This window comes from Dermochelys coriacea, chromosome 1 (assembly GCF_009764565.3).
Source record: "Dermochelys coriacea isolate rDerCor1 chromosome 1, rDerCor1.pri.v4, whole genome shotgun sequence".
NCBI lineage: Eukaryota > Metazoa > Chordata > Testudines > Dermochelyidae > Dermochelys > Dermochelys coriacea.
The window spans coordinates 93,652,733-93,673,469 of NC_050068.2; the positions used below are offsets into that span (position 1 = coordinate 93,652,733).

The 20,737-nt window shown below is 40.1% G+C and overlaps 1 protein-coding gene and 1 long non-coding RNA gene across 2 annotated transcripts in view; one reads left to right on the forward strand and one right to left on the reverse strand.

The window, feature by feature from the left end:
- Positions 1 to 20,737, forward strand: part of GPC5 (glypican 5) — a 580,092-nt gene that overhangs the window by 411,775 nt on the left and 147,580 nt on the right.
- On the reverse strand, positions 1,016 to 18,939 carry LOC122457980. The gene is made up of 3 exons (XR_006277785.1): positions 18,788 to 18,939; positions 14,174 to 14,176; positions 1,016 to 1,028 (listed from the first exon to the last, which is right to left on the reverse strand). It is a non-coding gene; the product is annotated as an uncharacterized LOC122457980 (long non-coding RNA).

Below are 20,737 nucleotides of genomic sequence, written 5' to 3' on the forward strand. Positions count from 1 at the left end.
GAGTTAGGAGAATAAGATATAAACTTGTATCACTGATGTAATCATATTAAGTGGAGGCCATTAAAGGTGATCCAGAAATGATCAGTTGTAAATGGCCTTAGTTTCTTGAAAGCCTTCCTGTGTACATGTGGGCCAGCCAATGCAGAATGGAGATTAGGGGTCTTACAGTGATATGTGACCATGTCACCTGATAATGAAATCCATCTTAAATTTGGTACTTTTCCATTTCGAAGGAGAGGTGGGGACCCAGAGAGACAAAAGATTCCTGCCTTGTGCCAAAGCTATAAAAGGGGGTGGAGCAGGACAAAGGGGGCTGCCAGTCATGAGAGAGCCCCTGCTTACCACTTGGGATGTCTGCTGGAACTAACAAGGACTGTATCGGGGAAAGGATTGGGCCCGAACTAGGAAGGGGTCTAGTCTGTGAAAGAAGCTTATTGGAACATCTCTGAGGGTGAGATATTACCTGTAATCAGCTTCTTAATGTATTAGTCTTAGACTTGTGTGTTTTTGCTTTAATTTGCTTGGTGACTTACTTCCTTCTGTCTGTTATTCCCTGAAACCACTTAAATCCTACTTTTTATGCTTAATAACATCACTTTTTGTTTATTAATGAACCCAGAGTGATTAATACCTGGGGGAGCAAACAGCTGTGCATATCTCTCTATCAGTGTTATAGAGGGCAGACAATTTATTGTATAAGCTTAATACAGAGTAAAACAGATTTATTTGGGGTTTGGATCCCATTGGGAGCTGGGTGTCTGGATGCTGGAGAGGTAACCTGCTGAACTGTTTTTGGTTAAAGTCTGCAGCTTTGGGGGTGTGGCCTGGACCCTGGGTCTGTGTTGCAGCAAGTTAGTGTGTCTGGCTCAACAAGGCAGCATTCTGGAAGTCCCAAACTGACAGGGAAAATGGGCTCAGAGGTAATTTCAGCACATTAGGTGACAGTCCCAAGGGGGTTTCTGTGATTGAACCCATCACAGTACCATTCTTTATAAAATAATTGTACCTCTTCTTTCTTGCATGCTCTGCTTTGCAGTGGCATCAGCTGATCACTATTCCACCTCTCAGTTATATGCTTTGATCATCTTAACAAGCTTTTTGACATTTTAAATTAACACACTATTGAGATGAATAGGAACCGTTCATAGCTCTGGAAGTTGCTGCTAAAGGCTGTATGCAGGCTGAGGCAGACAGCACGGTATCCTATCTTCAACTCTCAGAGCTGGACACTTTTGTTTTGAAGTGAAGGTAAAATTCTGGGTCAGAAGAAGGCATTTTCTGAAAAAAAAGCACCAGTTACTTAGTTGCAACTTCATATTTTAATACATTCATGTAAAGATTTATCAGCAACAAATCCTTCCAAATCATAGAACTTGTACATTGCATTATATTTATTACCCTGTCTGCACCACGCTCCACCTTTTCCCTCTTGTTCATCTCATCCACCTGTTATTTTTTGTCTTTTTAGACTGTAACCTCTCTGAGATAGGAACTGTCATTTATAATTAATGCATGCACAGTTGGGTATTGTCTTTTAGATAATACTAAAATATAAACATGTATTAATAATAACTTTTTAAAAGCAGTATTATAAGGAATAATTAAATGAATTATTTTATGAATGGTGTAGCCACTTCTAGCCAAAAAAGGCATGCATTTAAATCATGATTACGTATCTAATAGGGCACATGTTTTGTCTTTCTTCAAAGAGAAATGAAAGAAACAAGTCTTTTGCTTAATCTCTTGCTGTGGTCAAACAGATTCTGGAGAATATATTTTAAAAAATCAAATTATGGTTATACCCATAAGATACATATTTATGTGCATAAATTATCTGACTATAACCAAATCAATTTCCCATTGCTTTTTAATTTTTATAATTTGTTTATAAGTAATTTGGAAATAACATTACAAATATGATACTGTATCTTAATGAACAAAAGATCTTTAGATTTATGATCAAGTCTTAAGATAAATATAATATCTTTGATTCTTTGAGCAACGTAGTCTGGCTACAGATTTATTTTAAATTTTTCATAAGTGCTGTTCAGATTGTCTAATTTTTGTGAAACAAAGGTAATGGAAAAGATGCCAGCATGAAGTAGAATTATATGTTTTTTTAATGGTGACTCAATTTGGAATATGAATTTGATTTAAATATTACAATAACTTGTTTCCCATTAAGACAAATATCAAGCTGTATTCCACAGTTCTATTTTTTTTTGTTAATGTAATTACACCATGGTTTTAGGAAATCAGAGATTACAGATAATTTAAATGTTAACGTTGTAAAATATTTTTTTCTGACTTTTCGGAATTTGGGGAATAATTTTGAGGGGCATTTGGTGAAATCAACAAGATAATGACTTGGGCTAAAAGACAAAAAAAACCTACTTAAAAAACATGAATATCTTCCCCTTTTCTGTTGAATGTTTTTGAGAGGCCATTGACAAGCCAATTTTATTCTAGTGTTTATTGCCTTGACAGAATAAATAATCCTATTTTATTAGTAAAATCAATAAACTTAAAATAGTCAGATCACTCCCCATATTCCACCAAAAGTAAAGCCAAATATAAGACAAAATCTTATTAAAAACTGGGTTCCTGCTAATACTTTACCAAGCATCTAGATTTATTTTAACCCTTTTATTGCTCTGGATATTTCACCACAATAAAAATACTCATTATTCGTTATCATATTCACTGCACTGTTCATTATAGTAAATGGGAACACTTTAAAAATAAGAAACTTCACAACTATAGCAGTGCAAATTGTTGACTTTGAACCTCAAATGAATTTGAATCCAGTCTGAGTTCAAGTTTGAGTGGCATTTGAAGTAGTGGTTCAGTGCAAGATTTTGTGCCCCCAAACTGCCTATTAAAGCTTTCTGTAAACTTGTTTCACTATCTAGATATCTGTGAATATTGCTTTGATTTATCAGGCTTTGTGCTCAATCCAGAAATGCTATATGGTCTGATTTGTCTCTTAAACACAGGTCAGCAATTGTTTGAAATTTCAGATGCTTTTAGGAATTCTGTCTTTAATTTTTATTATTATTATTATTACACTAAGTGTGATTTCCTGCTTTTTCAAAATAATATAAATATACAAGCATATTTTCAAGAAGGAAAATATATCTATGTCTTTGCTTTCACAGTACCTAGCTAGATTTAGGCCTGGTCTATGCTAGGAATTTTTGTGGTATAGCTACGTCTCTCGGGAGTGTGAAAATCTACACCTCTGAGAGACTGACCTAATTCCTGATGTAGACTGCACAAGGTCAACAGAAGAATTCTTCCATCAACCTAGCTGCCACCTCTTGGGGTGGTAGTTTTCCTACACCAAAGGGAGAATCCCTCCTGTCGGTGTGGCAGTGTCTTCATTACAGCACTACAGCAGGGCAGCTGCAGGGGTGCCACTGCACAGCTGTAGCATTTTAATTGTAGACTTGATGTGAGTTTACTATTTGAAGTGTCATTGGATAAGATAGAACTGATGCTAGTTGGATGAAAGGACGCATGCCCAAGTTTTGCCAATAAGATTCACAATTTAGGGTTACTTCTGGATCCCCAGTCTCCCCTGGAGTCTCTGGTGGTTTTGGTGTCCAGATTTTTTTTTAATCTACAGTTGGTACAATTAATATGAGGTTTTTTTAATTTCAGATTTACACATAACCTATATTACAGAATTATGATTTTCCTCAGCTTCCCTTACCGTTCTGTCCAATTACTTGCTACTCACTTTGCATCTTATGTTAAATTATGTTTTAATCTTTATGAAACAGGGACCATGTCTTCCTATAGTACGAGTTTGTACACTGCCCCCCCACCCTTTCTGATTGGGGCCTGTGGGTGCTATCAGAATACAAAAATTAAAAGACTTTCTCCCACCCACTCTATTTATATAAAAGAAATCTTTTTGGTGGGAGGAGTAGGGGAATGGGTCTAGAAGCGAGGTTGAGTGTGTGATGGGGAAAATCATCAAGATGATTCCCTAAAATCCTCCAGTCACTACTGTGCATACTGATGTGATCATGGCTGACAGAAATGAACTAAATGTAGCGATTTGGAAGAAAAATATTATTTCAAAAGCTTACCCCAAAATGCTAAGGTTGTACTGCTCACACAAAGACCTTGCCAGTCATTCATGCCATTATGACCACCCAACTGCATTACTGTAATGCACTCTGTATTTATTTACACTTTGAAGACCACTTAGCAACTTCATGTTGATGTAGACTGTGAAGGCACTTTCTTCGGATGGCTGGTCATTGTGAATACTAATCCCATTTAGGTGTAATTCAAAAGATTAAATTTGATTCTAAGTGTCTGAGACTGTAATTATTTGCAATACCTTCCCTCTTTCCACATCTTGAGGAGATAGTTGAAATCAACTGAGTTCTCTGGGGGGGTCTAGTGACAGAGTAATAATGAGGACTGGTCCTCAACTCAACAGTGTGCGACTTCCATTGATCCAACAACAGTCAGTTGTCTAAGCTTCAGGACACATGGCAAATCCCATACAAGCTTTTTTGGCTAATGTGAATTAGCCGTAATGCATTGCATTTTTAATGCTTTCTCCAATAATGGGTATGGGGTATTACATCTGTGTTTGTTTTTATTACAGCAGTGGGTAGCTTTACGTTTAGGGAGTGTTCCTGTAGCCATTTGTTGGCAGCATGTTTAGTTGCTTTCTATTAATATAAATATATCTACAGGCTTAGACAATGATCATGTGTCTCTATAAACTGAATTATTAATTCATGTAATCAAATGCAACATTTTCTGAACTGCAGATGTAGATGTAGCAACACTTGTGGGAGAGGCAGAATATCTAGAACCATCTTCAGAACAGGTCATTGGGATGTAATATTAATCAAAGCAGGAGAAACCTGCAGGGTCTCCCCACCCCCATGGCCAAACCTTCCAAGAAAGAAACTCATCTGGCTTGCAGTGTTTTAGTAGAAGAACATTAAAAAAAGAATTGTCCTGTAGAAGGTGCATAACCATTGACAGTGCTGCCTAGTGGTCAGGTGGTAGTTGGCAGGATATCTCACGATTGAAACACGGTCTTGTCCCTTGGCGTTCCCCTCTCCAGGGATTTTTAGCACAGGGGTTTTGAGGGCAGAGCCCCTGAACCACCACAGTCTTTTCCAGCAGGCCTGTCCCCAGAGGAGAGGACTATTGTTGTGCTGTCCTCTTGGAGGGGGTAGGAGAGCCCAGGTCCACCCTCTCCTCTGGGCTTCAATCCAGGGTCCAGTGGTGGGTAACTACATCCAATGCTTTAGAGCTAAGCTGCGGCCAACCCAGACCACTTCCTACCCCTATCTCCTTCAGCTTCTCAGAGTACCACACCAATAAAGTCTCTGACATGAACACTCGGTCCCCTGCTTCTCCCTTGTGGGAATGCACAGGTCCATGTGGTCAGGCCTGGGCAGCAGTTTCCCCTCAGAGCAGCTGTCTGCTCCCCTCTACTGCCTGCCTCTGAACTCTGCTCCCCTTTTTAAAGCCCTGCCTCGAGCTTGTGCAGGCCCATTTTGTGACTGGCTGGGGACCGTCTGGGCCCAGAGTTGTTCCTTAACCATTTGCTCTCCAGTGTGGGATCTGTCTTACCCCATCATAGTCCTTATTTTTTTTTTCAGTAAAACAGCTATTTCTGCAGCAAGATATCAGGCATAGAGAGAAAAAAAATACATCTGTCCACGAGATACACGGAGAAAATTAAACCATTGCCTTAAAAGAGACCTTTATTAAGTGGTCACAGAAAATAGCCTGTTACCACTATGAAAAGCAATTTACAGTTAAAATGAAGCAAACTGCAAAATAAACAAGATGTGGAGAGACTTTAAAACATCCTGGAAAATAAAGTCATGCATTAAAAAGCACTAATATCTCCTCACTAAACAAACATTTTGTATACAATTCATATTTGTGTTAGCTGACTTCCATTTGTGTAGTCTGTACTAATATTTAGTACTGCTATTGTGGATTTTGTCCATAGATCTCAGTTCACTTTACAAAGGAGCATAAGCAGCAGCATCAACATTTTCTTGACGGAGAACAGACACAGAAAGTGAGTTGGCCAAATGACACAGAAGTCAGTGGCAGATTGGGGAATAGAATCCAGGAAGGGGGTCTTGACTTTCACTTTGAAGCCGATCACTAGACTATGCTGCCAGCCTTTCATGACTTAGACTGGTATTCTGAGGAGCCCAGTTGAAAGAAAATTGTTAAATAGTAACTATGACTCCTGTCCGGAAGAAAATCATGTCCTTGGCTGTTGGTCTGCAGATGATATTCTTTCCAGTCACTTCAGAAGGAACATTTGAGGTCTGTCTCAAAGAACTACTGTGGTAGAAAAATCAGAGGTCTCTGTGCACTAAGTAGCATACCCTTTACTTGACACATGGCTGTCTGTTCTGTCCCAGCCAGAAGCTGTGAAAAATTGATAAGCTGTGTGGGCAGTGCATGCTCTGTGTTCCCATCAGAGATGGGACTAGAAAGGAATTTTCCAGTTCAAAACCAAGTTGATCTTTCCCTGGTGCTGCCAGAAGGCACCAATGTTTTCTGTAGGATTCAACACAATAATATTTGTTTTAATTATATAGACATAAACAAAAACCTTCTTAAATAAATACCTGATAATAGCATGAGTTAAGAGAATGAAATTTGAGTGCATCTTTATGAACATAAAGTAGACATGTGAGAAGGAATAGGCTTAATAACCTTATCTTCTTTCAATTAAATTATTGTTCACAAAATGTTGAGGGAGTGACATGCATGACAAAGTGAATTCATGCATAAAATACCCTATGCAATGTTTGTGCCCACACAACCTTGGGCTAAAATCGTGTCAGATCTCATGAGCTAAGCTAAATTAGGTTTAGCCATTACTTATTGTTAATAACAGCACATACACCACTTTTCATCTTCATGGGTGCTTAAGTGACATTATCAAAATTCTTTCAGGGCTTAAGCCAACGTCTTAACTGTTAGGATGAGACTTTCACGTGGGCAGATTATCCCAACTCTGCCTGCTTTGGGATTTTTTCCCTCTTTCTCTGAAGTATCTGGTGCTGGCCTCTACTGGAGACATGATACTGGACTAGATGGACCACAGGTCTGATCCAATATTACAATTTCTATATTAATTTTAATATCTCTGTAACAATAGGTAGCTAAGACTTGCTTGATGAGGAAACTGAGGCAGAAAGGTTAAGTAGTATGAGAAAGGCAAGCAGTGAGTCAGTGTCTGAATTGAGATTAGAACACAGGAATTCCCTGATCTCAGTCTTGTAACTGGAGCATGGACTCATCACTGGATGACCTCCTCATGGCCAGGCCTGGTTTACCAGCTCTCTTCCACCTGGGGCCCCCTGCCAACAGCTGCTCTGGTGGTCTACTTCTTCCTGTGTTTCAGTTTCTAGCTAAGTAATGATTGAAGAACACACATTCCAGGAGTGACAAGACGTCAACGACATTTTATCAGATCTTCAGCCCCAGGTAGGGTTGTCGCTTTTGAGACACAAATAAACCCCAGGCTATCCCTGAACTGGGAAAGGGGAGAATAGAAGGGGAGAAGAAAGTGGAGATGGTTCCCAGGATGGAGAGTAGGGCCCCACTGATCAGGAACAACTGGTATCATGGTGAAGCACAGGGCTCAGAGAAGCTTCTACCTTGAGCACTTTTTGCTGTCCTCAGTGGCTTGTTGGTAAGGAGGAAGCAGCGCAGTTGCTGCTTAATGGCTCCTGCTGTGGTGTGGAGTAGCTGAAAGTGAGGAGGGGCAGCAGCACCATGGAGGAGGAGGAAGAAAAGCCCAACTGACAAAAGCCAGGACTTCTAATGTTGCAGGAAGACTTACTGATTTCCCAGGTCAGCTATCTCATAAAAGGGGCAATCCTGGATAAATCTGAACAGGTGGCAACCCTAGTCCTGACTCTGGGCCCCCTGGTCCTCATTTCATTTCTCAGGGCTCTGTTATCCTTGACCCCTTCTCTAGTCTCATGCCACCAGACAAGTGGCTGGTAGGGAAACCCAGGTCTTTCTAATATCCTGGATTCCAGCCCAGGGTCTCTATAACTAGCAGCCAAAGACTGCTTCATTCATCTCCTTGCAGCTTCCCCCCAGGACTTCTTCCGTCTCAGCTTTGGTCAGGCCTTATTCTCTACAACCTCTCCAGTGTTGTTCAGCTAATGGAACAATGCCTTCTTAATGCCCAATTTCTCTGATATTTTTATTAAATAACAATGTAATTTTTGTTGCCTTAAGGTATTTGAATTTCTCAGAAAGCTTTTCCCGCTCTTTATCAAAGCCCATAATCTCCATAAAAGGTGATCATAGATTCATAGATACTAAGGTCAAAAGGGACCATTCTGATCATCTAGTCTGACCTCCTGCACAATGCAGGCCACAGAATCTCAACCACCCACTCCTACGAAAAACCTCACCTATGTCTGAGCTATTGAAGTCCTCAAATCGTGGTTTAAAGACTTCAAGGAGCAGAGAATCCTCCCTCAAGTGACCCATGCCCCATGCTACGGAGAAAGGCGAAAAACCTTCAGGACCTCTTCCAATCTGCCCTGGAGGAAAATTCCTTCCTGACCTCAAATCTGGCGATCAGCTAAACCCTGAGCATATGGGCAAGATTCACCAGCCAGATACTACAGAAAATTCTTTTTGGGCAACTCAGATCCCACCCATCTAATATCCCATCTCAGGGGATTAGGCCTATTTACCCTGAATATTTAAAGATCAATTAATTACCAAAATCACATTATCCCATCATACCATCTCCTCCATAAACTTATTGAGTTTAATCTTAAAGCCAGATAGATCTTTTGCCCCCACTGCTTCCCTTGGAAGGCTGTTCCAAAACTTCACTCCTCTGATGGTTAAAAACCTTCATCTAATTTCAAGTCTAAACTTCCCGAGGGCCAGTTTATCTCCATTTGTTTTTGTGTCCACATGGGTACTGATCTGAAATAATTCCTCTCCCTCTCCTGTATTTATCCCTCTGATACATTTATAGAGAGCAATCATATCTCCCCTCAACCTTCTTTTAGTTAGGCTAAACAAGCCAAGCTCCTTGAGTCTCCTTTCATAAGACAAGTTTTCCATTCCTCGGATCATCCTAGTAGCCCTTCTCTGTACCTGTTCCAGTTTCAATTCATCCTTTTTAAACATGGGACACCAGAACTGCACACAGTATGAGGTCTCACTAGTGCCTTGTATAACGGTACTAAAACCTTCTTATCCCTACTGGAAATAGCTCTCCTGATGCATCCCAAAACCGCATTAGCTTTTTTCACAGCCATATCACATTGGCAGCTCATAGTCATCCTATGATTAACCAATACTCCAAGGTCCTTCTCCTCCTCCGTTACTTCTAATAGATGCGTCCCCAGCTTATAACTAAAATTCTTGTTATTAATCCCTAAATGCATAACCTTACACTTCTCACTATTAAATTGCATCCTAGTACTATTACTCCAGTTTACAAGGTCATCCAGATCCTCCTGTATAATATCCCGATCCTTCTCCGAATTGGCAATACCTCCCAGCTTTGTATCATCTGCAAACTTTATTAGCACACTCCCACTTTTTGTGCCAAGGTCAGTAATAAAAAGATTAAATAAGATTGGTCCCAAACTGATCCCTGAGGAACTCCACTAGTAACCTCCCTCCAGCCTGACATTTCACCTTTCAGTAGGACCCGTTGTAGTCTCCCCTTTAACCAATTTATTATACATCTTTCGATGTTCATATTGATCCCCATCTTTTCCAATTTAACTAATAATTCCCCATGTGGCACGGTATCAAACGCCTTACTGAAATCGAGGTAAATTAGATCCACTGCATTTCCTTTATCTAAAAAGTCTGTTACTTTCTCAAAAAAGGAGATCAGGTTGGTTTGGCACGATCTACCTTTTGTAAAACCATGTTGTATTTTGTCCCATTTACAATTAACTTCAATGTCCTTAACTATTTTCTCCTTCAAAAGTTTTTCCAGGACCTTGCATACTACAGATGTCAAACTAACAGGCCTGTAGTTATCCGGATCACTTTTTTTTCCTTTCTTAAAAATAGGAACTATATTAGCAATTCTCCAATCATACGGTACAACTCCTGAGTTTACAGATTCATTACAGAGTTTACAGGTGGCAAGCAATTCTCGGTTGAAGATTATCTGGGGCCCCCGATTTAGTCCCATTAAGCTGTTTGAGTTTCACTTCTACCTCAGATCTGGTAATATCTATCTCCATGTCCTCATTCCCATTTGTCATGCTACCATTATCCCTAAGATCCTCTTTAGCCTTATTAAAGACTGAGACAAAGTATTTGTTTAGATAATGGGGCATGTGTAGATTATCCTTAACCTCCACTCCATCCTCAGTGTTTAGCGGTCCCACTTCTTCTTTCTTAGTTTTCTTCTTATTTATATGGCTATAGAACCTTTTACTATTGGTTTTAATTCCCTTTGCAAGGTCCAACTCTACTTGACTTTTAGCCTGTCTCACTTTATCCCTATATGTTCAGACCTCAATAAGGTAGCTTTCCTTGCTGATCCCTCCCATCTTCCACTCCCTGTATGTTTTCTGCTTCTTCTTAATCACCTTTCGAAGATGCTTGCTCATCCAGCTTGGTCTACAACTCCTGCCTATGAATTTTTTCCCCTTTCTTGGGATACAGGCTTCCGATAGCTTCTGCAGCTTTCATTTAAAGTAATCCCAGGCCTCCTCTACCTTTAGATCCATAAGTTCTTCAGTCCAATCCACCAGTTGTTGCTGCTATGTTACAACATGCACATGGTGCATCTTTGTTTCTATTTATTTGGAAAAGATATTTGTTTAAGCCACAATGGCCAATTAGTACTCTAAACAAAATTATTTCATTTTCCCATTCCAGGCCCTGAAGTACATCATTATCTTCTGACTGGTAGAGGATGTTCAGGATCTTATTGGTCTGCTTCCTAGTGGAAGAGAAATCAGGGGTGTACAGTCTGTGTCTATTTCAAGTGTAACTTATTTTATCTAAAAAGAAAAGGAGCACTTGTGGCACCTTAGAGACTAACAAATTTATTTGAGCATAAGCTTTCGTGAGCTACAGCTCACTTCATCGGATGTGTTTGGTGGAAAAAACAGAGGAGAGATTTATATACACACACAGAGAACATGAAACAATGGGTTTATCATACACACTGTGATACTTAAAAAGAAAAGGAGTACTTGTGGCACCTTAGAGACTAACAAATTTATTAGAGCATAAGCTTTCGTGAGCTACAGCTCACTTCATCGGATGCATAGTGAGCTGTAGCTCACGAAAGCTTATGCTCTAATAAATTTGTTAGTCTCTAAGGTGCCACAAGTACTCCTTTTCTTTTTGCGAATACAGACTAACACGGCTGCTACTCTGAAAACTGTGATACTTAATGATACTTAAGTGATCACTCTCCTTACAGTGTGTATGATAAACCCATTGTTTCATGTTCTCTGTGTGTGTATATAAATCTCTCCTCTGTTTTTTCCACCAAACGCATCCGATGAAGTGAGCTGTAGCTCACGAAAGCTTATGCTCTAATAAATTTGTTAGTCTCTAAGGTGCCACAAGTACTCCTTTTCTTTTTGCGAATACACACTAACACGGCTGCTACTCTGAAACCTGTCATTATTTTATCTACAGACATATCCCAGTTCTGGAACAGAGGTGGTCAAAGAACATGCAGGACAATCCCTGCTATTAGGAGTCTCATCCCAGTTCCCAGAGAGCAAGAGTACCTCAACAGTTTATTCAAATAAAAAACCAAGAAAGAGAGCAAGCTCTCCTTCTGCTTACACAGCTCCATCTCCAAGGGCCACTGCTTCTATGCAGAATCTTACATGACAGAAAATAATAACAATGCCTATCTGAGACTGAATATCTTCTCATATGCTAAGGGAAAGAACTTGGAAGATAATGTGCAACACTGCCACCTAGCAATGTTTACCATCCTAGTATTATGTGCCTTGTGAACATGTTTCTATTATTTCCAACAAGTCTTTCTCTGAAGGTTTGTTTTAAATGTTTTGTTTCTTTGCTGAGAGACAGCTACTAAAATAGTTGAAAAAAAAAGGGGGGGGGACAATTTTTGCTTGCCTTTCTTGGACATATAGTCCCCAGGCTTTCTTAGGCGAAATTTGGTCTCTAGGCTAAATTTCAGGAAGGCTTTGATTCTTATAAGGTATCTCCACTTTTCAGCCACTCACAGTTACAGTCATTTAATCATTCACCACAGTGCAAATAGTCCATCAGGTCCTTAACAACAGAACAATGACAAGAAAAAAAATAGCAATCCATATTATGGAAGAAGTCCTAAATCAAGCCTCACTGATTAATTCCCTTTTTATTCACAAAGCCTAACTCATCCTGACTGAATCAATCAAAAAGCTATTACCTTCATACTTGCAAGTGTTGCTTTCAAAATCAATAAAAACTGAGTTCATTTTTAAGATGCAATATATTACCAAAATAAAAATTCCCATTTACTTGAAATAAGAATTTATCAAAAAGCTTTGTAGTTGGCAAAATCATGCTGTTTGACTCTGTGCTTTGCACCGTTTTATAATTTTCAACTCATTGCCCATTTTCTTCTGTTTCATTTACTTTAATAATTAGATTACTATTGGTATCATTAATGTTTTTTTCCCCTATGTCTGTGCAACAAGCAGCTTGCTTTATGATGTATGATTTCTCAGGAGCTCTTTCTGCCCTATATAAAACATTTTCACTCTATTTTTCTAATAAAGCCAACGTGCAGTAGGTCCAGATTCTGTACAATATAACTAGTAAATACAACCTGAATTAATTTGTCTATTATTAATATTCTAGCACTTAGGAGCACCAGTCATGGACCAAGACCTGATTGTAGCACACATACAGAATAAAAAGACAGTCAGTTTCCAGTCATTTGATCTTCTGTCTGATTGATTACAGAGCCCTCTAGCATCACATATGTTCTCCATATAGGTCGTTGTAGACCAGGATCAAGTCACCTCTTGACATTCTGTTTGATAAACTCCATAGATTGAGCTTCTCATATCTCTCATTGTAAGATTGGTTTTCCAGACCTCAAATCATTTGTTTAGATCTTTTTTGAATCCTTTATGTTTTTTCAGATCCTTTTTAAGGTGTGGACACCAAAACTGGTCATGGTATGCCAGTAATAGTAAAATTAATGCCATATTCTGAGGAAATACCTCCTTTGTATTCATACTTGATGTTCCCTGATTATACATCCAAAGATTATATTAGCTCTCTTAACCAGAGCATTATATTGGGAGCTTATGTTAGCTATTTATTCACCACAAACTATGTCTTTGTCGCAGTCTGTTTACCAGGATAAGTACTCCATCCTGTAAATGTGACCTACATTTTTTGTTCCTGCATGCATGACCTTGCATGTAGATGAATTAAAACATGTTTTAATCTATCCAGTCTTATATAAGTGACATCTCCTCATATTATTGTAATATATTAGCATATGTTGTGTTATTATACAGTGGTTGTACCTTAATTCATTGCATTTTTAGATATTATTGGTTCTAGCAGTATTTTCCATGTTAAGTACAGGGAATATCTCTCACAATGTAGTATTGTTTAAAGTAAAATGACCTTTTTCAGTGTGACCACTGAATAATGAAAGTAAATCTTTTGAATAAGAAATGTAATATTATAACCAACCAATTTCAAATTTTGAACTTTCATATATATTTTGGATGTCTTTTAAAAAAGCCCACTGAAGTCTGTGGAAGGACTCCCATTCACTTGAGTGCTCTGGATTAGAAACCTACTGGGCAAAACTAAGATTGGGTGGGCAGTGTAAATCATAGAATCATAGAATATCAGGGTTGGAAGGCACCTCAGGAGGTCATCTAGTCCAACCCCCTGCTCAAAACAGGACCAATCCCCAACTAAATCATCCCAGCCAAGGCTTTGTCAAGCCTGACTTTAAAAACTTCTAAGGAAGGAGATTCCACCACCTCCCTAGATAACACATTCCAGTGTTTCACCACCCTCCTAGTGAAAAAGTTTTTCCTAATATCCAACCTAAACCTCCCTCACTGCAACTTGAGACCATTACCCCTCGTTCTGTCATCTGCTACCACTGAGAACAATCTAGATCCATCCTCTTTGGAACCCTCTTTCAGGTAGTTGAAAGCAGCTATCAAATCCCCCCTCATTCTTCTCTTCTGCAAACTAAACAATCCCAGTTCCCTCAGCCTCTCCTCATAAGTCATTTGTTCCAGTCCCCTAATCATTTTTGTTGCCCTCTGCTGGACGTTTTCCAATTTTTCCACATCCTTCTTGTGGTGTGGGGCCCAAAATTGGACTCAGTACTCCAGATGAGGCCACACCAATGTCGAATAGAGGGGAAAGATCACGTCCCTTCATCTGCTGGCAATGCCCCTACTTATACATCCCAAAATACCATTGGCCTTCTTGGCAACAAGGGCACACTATTGACTCATATCCAGCTTCTCATCCACTGTAACCCCTACGTCCTTTTCTGCAGAACTGCTGCCTAACCATTCGGTCCCTAGTCTGTAGTGGTGCATGGGATTCTTCCGTCCTAAGTGCAGGACACTGCACTTGTCCTTGTTGAACCTCATCAGATTTCTTTTGGCCCAATCTTGTAATTTGTCTAGGGCCCTCTGTATCTTATCCCTACCCTCCAGCATATCTACCTCCCCTCCCAGTTTAATGTCATCTGCAAACTTGCTGAGAGTGCAATCCACACCATCCTCCAGATCATTAATGAAGATATTGAACCAGACCGGCCTGAGGACCGACCCTTGGGGCACTCCACTTGATACCGGCTGCCAACTGGTCATGGAACCATTGATCACTACCCATTGAGCCCGACAATCTAGCCAGCTTTCTATCCACTTTATAATCCATTCATCCAGCCCATACTTCTTTAACTTGCTGGCAAGAATACTGTGGAAAGCTGTATCAAAAGCTTTGTTAACACATTCACTGCTTTCCCCTCAACCACAGAGCCAGTTATCTCATCATAGAAGGCAATTAGATTAGTCAGGCATGACTTGTCCTTGGTGAATCCATGTAAACTGTTCCTGATTACTTTCCTCTCCTCTAAGTGCTTTAGAATTGATTCCTTGAGGACCTGCTCCATGATTTTTCAAGGTACTGAGGTGAGGCTGACTGGCCTGTAGTAGTCAGGATCCTCTTTCTTCCCCTTTTTAAAGATGGTTACTACATTAGCCTTTTTCCAGTCGTCCGGGACCTCCCCCAATCACCATGAGTTTTCAAAGATAATCGCCAACGGCTCTGCAATCACATCCGCCAACTCCTTTAGACTCTCAAATGCAGCGCATCCAGCCCCATGGACTTGTACTCGTCCAGCTTTTCTAAATAGTCCCGAACCACTTCTTTCTTCATAGAGGGCTGGTCACCTCCTCACCATGCTGTGCTGCCCAGTGCAGCAGTCTGGGAGCTGACCTTGTTCATGAAGACAGAGGCCAAAAAAAGCATTGAGTACATTAGCTTTTTTCACATCCTCTGTCACTAGGTTGCCTCCCTCATTCAGTAAGGGGCCCACACTTTCCTTGACTTTCTTCTTGTTGCTAACATACTGGAAGAAACCCTTCTTGTTACTCTTAACATCTCTTGCTAGCTGCAACTCCAAGTGTGATTTGGCCTTCCTGATTTCACTCCTGCATACCTGAGCAATATTTTTATACTCTTCCCTGGTCATTTGTCCATCTTTTTTGAGTTTAAGATCAACAGAGATTTTACTGTTAAGCCAAGCTGGTCGCCTGCCATATTTACTATTCTTTCTACACATCAGGATGGTTTGTCCCTGTAACCTCAATAAGGATTCTTTAAAATACAGCCAGCTCTCCTGGACTCCTTTCCCCCTCATGTTATTCTCCCAGGGGATCCTGCCCATCAGTTCCCTGAGGTTGTCAAAGTCTACTTTTCTGAAGTCCAGGGTCCATATTCTGCTGATCTCCTTTCTTCCCTGTGTCAGGATTCTGAACTCGACTATCTCATGGTCACTGCCTCCTAGGTTCCCATCCACTTTTGCTTCCCCTACTAATTCTTCCCAGTTTGTGAGCAGCAGGTCAAGAAGAACTGTGCTCCTAGTTGGTTCTTCCAGCACTTGCACCAGGAAATTGTCCCCTACACTTTCCAAAAACTTCATTGACTTCCACGATTCGATGGTCTCTACCTGGGCCTTTTCCTTCCATGGGAAAGATGGACGAGAACACCACTTGCACATCAAACTCCTTTATTCTTCTTCCCAGAGCCACATAGTCCACAGTGATCCACTCAAGGTCATTCCTGGCAGTATCATTGGTGCTCATGTAGAGAAGCAGGAAGGGGTAGCGATCCAAGGGCTTGATGAGTCTTGGCAGTCTCTCCATCACATCGTGAATCCTAGCTCCTGGAAAGCAGCAGACTTCTTAGTTTTCCTGGTCAGGGCAGCAGATAGATGACTTAGTCCCCCTGAGGAGAGAGTCCCTGACCACCACCACCTGCTTCCTCCTCTTGGGAGCGGTAGTCATGGACCCTCCATCTCTAGGACAGTGCATCATCTAGTCCACTCTCCGCATTAGTACCTGTGGAGAGAACATGAAAACGGTTGCTTACCTGTATCTGCGCTGCCAAATTTCTTCATCGTCCTCCTGTCCCCGCTGCACAGCCTGCTCTGAATCTTCAGAACATTGTGTCCATAGAAGCATATCCTGACATCTGTCCAGGAAATCTTCAGTTTCTCTTATGCAACGCAGGGTCGATACTTGTTTCTCCAGACCTTGAACCTTCTCTTTCAATATGGAGACCAGCTTGCACTTTGTACAGACAAAGTCGCTTCTGTCCTGTGGAAGAAAGACAAACATGGCACATCCAGTGCAGGTCATAACAGCTGAATGCTCCCCATCCATATCACCTTCCTTCTACGAGCTTCCTCAGGAGTTGTAGTAACTACTCAGAGAAACCAGTAAGATGTAAGCCTCAGTGGGCTCTCCCTGGGCAAACTCCAGGCAAACTCCCTCTGTTAGCCTCTCTGCTGTTCGCTGACTGGCTTTTTATAACAGTCAGGCCCACTCAAGGCTCCCCTGGAACAAAGCACTCCCAATTCACACTTTTCAAACAACCAATCAAGCACACAGTCAAACTGTCCTCGCAACAGACACGCAGATACTCACCAACACAGCCTCCCTAATGCAGCCCTTAGCGTCATGTAGGGGGACAAGGAATAATAAAAGATTATATGGCAGTGGAGAAATGCATGGATCCATTAATTCTTTAATTCCAGACCTGCTACATGTGGGTGTTTTGGTTTTGGTTAGTTAGACTCCACTGAAATCTACTTTTGGTCTTACCTATCTTTTTTGTTTGTGAATACAATTGGCATTCTGTGTGCATTTCAGAATGGTAACCACACAAACAATAAATTAAGGGTTTTTTTTGTTTAAATGAAAATCCATTCCAGAAGCAAATATCAAGATGCATCCTATACAAGTACCACCACAATTGTACTGGATCACAATTGTACCACCACAATGCATGGATCCATTAATTTCTTTAATTCCAGACCTGCTACACGTGGGTGTTTTGGTTTTGGTTAGTTAGACTCCACTGAAATCTACTTTTGGTCTTACCTATCTTTTTTGTTTCTGAATACAATTGGCATTCTGTGTGCATTTCAGAATGGTAACCACACAAACAATAAATTAAGGGGTTTGTTTGTTTAAACAAAAAGCCATTCCAGAAGCAAATATCAATATGCATCCTATACAAGTACCACCACAATTGTGATGGTATAGTATATTAATCTATCTCTCAATATATAATGCTGTCCAGGAACTAGAGCTGTAGTTTTCAGTACAGAAAAGAATTATATCAGGCTTAATTTTTCTCTAATCACAATTACTAAGACAAAGTTCTCTCAAAGCCAGATCCTGAGTTGCTACCACATTTCCAGGTTCACACAGCAAACTCCTCTGTGGGAAAATCTTTTACTTTATGAAGCCTTAAAAGCAGGAGCCAACTCATGTTTGAACAGTTCTAAAAAAAAAAAAAAAAGCAAAAAAGCTCAGAAATAGCTTAATTTAACTCCAGTACCAATTCGTTCATAGCAAGAGACAGCTAATTATTGATTTTACTTTTAATGGGAATTTTGCAACACTGAACCTGAGGCCCTGAACCTAAAAAACTTCAGGAAGCCTACATTATATGGATCTTGTAGCTTCCCCCTTTCCCTCTACACAAGTGTGGACATAGAGCCCATACATCCAAAATATAATTTGTACCATTCTTCTTCTAAAAGAAGGCTTGATTTGATTTGGTGTGATTTGGTTGTTTTGTTTTTTTCCAAATCTCAGGCTTCTTAAATATGTTAGGAAAATAGGTGAATTGCATTGTTCAAGGCCTACTGTCCCTGTGGTTTTATATTTAGGTTGAATGAAAAAAGAGCCTGTGTGGAAAAAGTGCTCTTAATGTGTTAGGTTTATAACCTTTCACTCAATGAGTTGTATTGTTTAGAAAATACAGGAATCAAAGTTTAGAACAGCTGCCTTTAACTCCACAGCATGATGTATCCTTTGGGATGACATGCATAGCTACAATTGGCTTTAAGACTTGCAAGTAACACTGCAATCCCAAACTCATGCCAATAAAATCTTTTATACCACATCATATATTGTATACATAAATGAACACACAAGTATATCAAATTCACTCACACCAGTAGACACAAACACAAATGCCTGAAATATGATGCTACCTGTTAGGAGGCTTATTCCTTCATCCATTTACTTCCGTGGTCCTTCTTGCATGAACAGAGAGCAACAATACCCAAAGTCCAAAGGTGCAAACAATTCAATGTTTATTGGGGTGAACTTCCAGCAAGCATGATTCCAATTTCCTTCCTTAGTGTCCCCCTTCCCAGCTCTGACACCACCTGTGTCCCTGTTCCCATTCCTGTCCTTAGCCAAACATGATCCCAATTTCCCCACCCCATTCCCTGTTCCCATTTCCCCCTTTAGCAAAACATGATTTCAATTTCCCCACCCACCCACCTCCTGACTGACTGCAGACTACATAGTAAAACTTGAGTTCTGCTTAGCTATACCTTAACCAATCATTTTCCTGAAATTTAACTAACCAATCCTAACATATTGTAACATGATTAGCTAACCAATTATATCCAACCACCTTAATTCGTTTACACCCAGCAAAATTAATTATACAGCAGACAGGAACAATCACAGAACCAGACAGAGATTATACAGACAAACAATGGGGAAATGGGGAGTACAGTGATAGAACAACACAGAAATGAGGATTTCAGATCCCAGCTATTGATAAGTGAGTTCTTGCCAGACAGGATGCTACCGAACTAAGTTTCCTTTTACATCTTCTAGGCACTTCCCTTTCTCTGGAGGTGATCGGCATTATCAGGACAGGACTGTATTCCTAACGGCCCACTAGCATCTTCTTTCAATGTGACTAGGTTGAAATGTGAGGATGTGACCGGTCGCTTCCCAGCTTACGGCTGCCTCTGCTGCTTAGCCAAAGGCCTTGGCCTAAGAACAGGGCCTCAGACTGTCACAGTAAGAGAAGGACCTTATACCGGCAGACAGTGATTTTGATTCTTCCTTTCTTACCTCTATAACTAGCCAAGTGATAAGAATACACCTAAATTCTTAGAGTATAGGCCTTTTCAGAGAGGCCTGAATATCTATATCCTAACACTACCTTATTTAAATGTCAATGCAGTTTGTCACAATCATGTTAAAATAGTCACCCATAGAAGAAATTACTCTTTCATCAACATCATTATTATAGTATAAAAGCCTGATTCTGCACACTTCCCTTATCCATGTGAATAATCCCAACAGGCTGAAATTTGACGTCCTTCCTTAATTCTTATTCAGTAAACATTTCATTAATATCAGTGGGTAAAAATCTGAATAAGAACCTCAGGATTTGACCTTTTGACTTCCATTACAGTACTTGCATGTATAAAGTTTTGCAAGATGAGGTGCAATGTTATTTCTATTTGTATTGGCTAGTGAGCAGAGGATGTGAGAGAGCACTGCTCTTTTCCATTAAGACTGCAGATGCCCTTTTTTTTTCCGTTATATATTGTAACTATAACTCCAAAAAAAAAACCTCTATTTTTTTTCAGTGTAAATATGTTCAAATATAGGTGTATCTCAGGAGCCATATAAACAATATGCATAGGTTGCTGTGTTATGCATTCAAATGATTTTACATGCATTGTAGTTTAAAGGAACAAGCTGTGGGAGAAACAAAGTTGGAACCTAGGAACAAGCATATGTGCTGTTGATGAGACAGCTCATCAAGGTGTTAAAGAAGGAAATGACAAGAATATGTACCAGATGGTTCATAGCTCTGTAAAGGCACAAACGAAACCCATGCAGCGGCAATTAGCTTGTCACCTTCTGCACTCCTGAACATAATTGATGAACAAGACCATACTTTTAATGCCTTTGCAGTGCTTTAGGAAACTGTTATGTCAGGTAAATAAAACTATTCTTCCTACTCAATGAGAAGGACATCAAGCTTCCTCACTGTGGGCAGCTGAGAAGATGGATATATTTATTCCCGCCGCCTTGCTCGAACCTCCATGTTGCGTAATTTGTATTGCATCTTTCCCTTTATCCACAAAATTTGGGTAACTTGTACATTTATTGACAGGTTTTGTTTT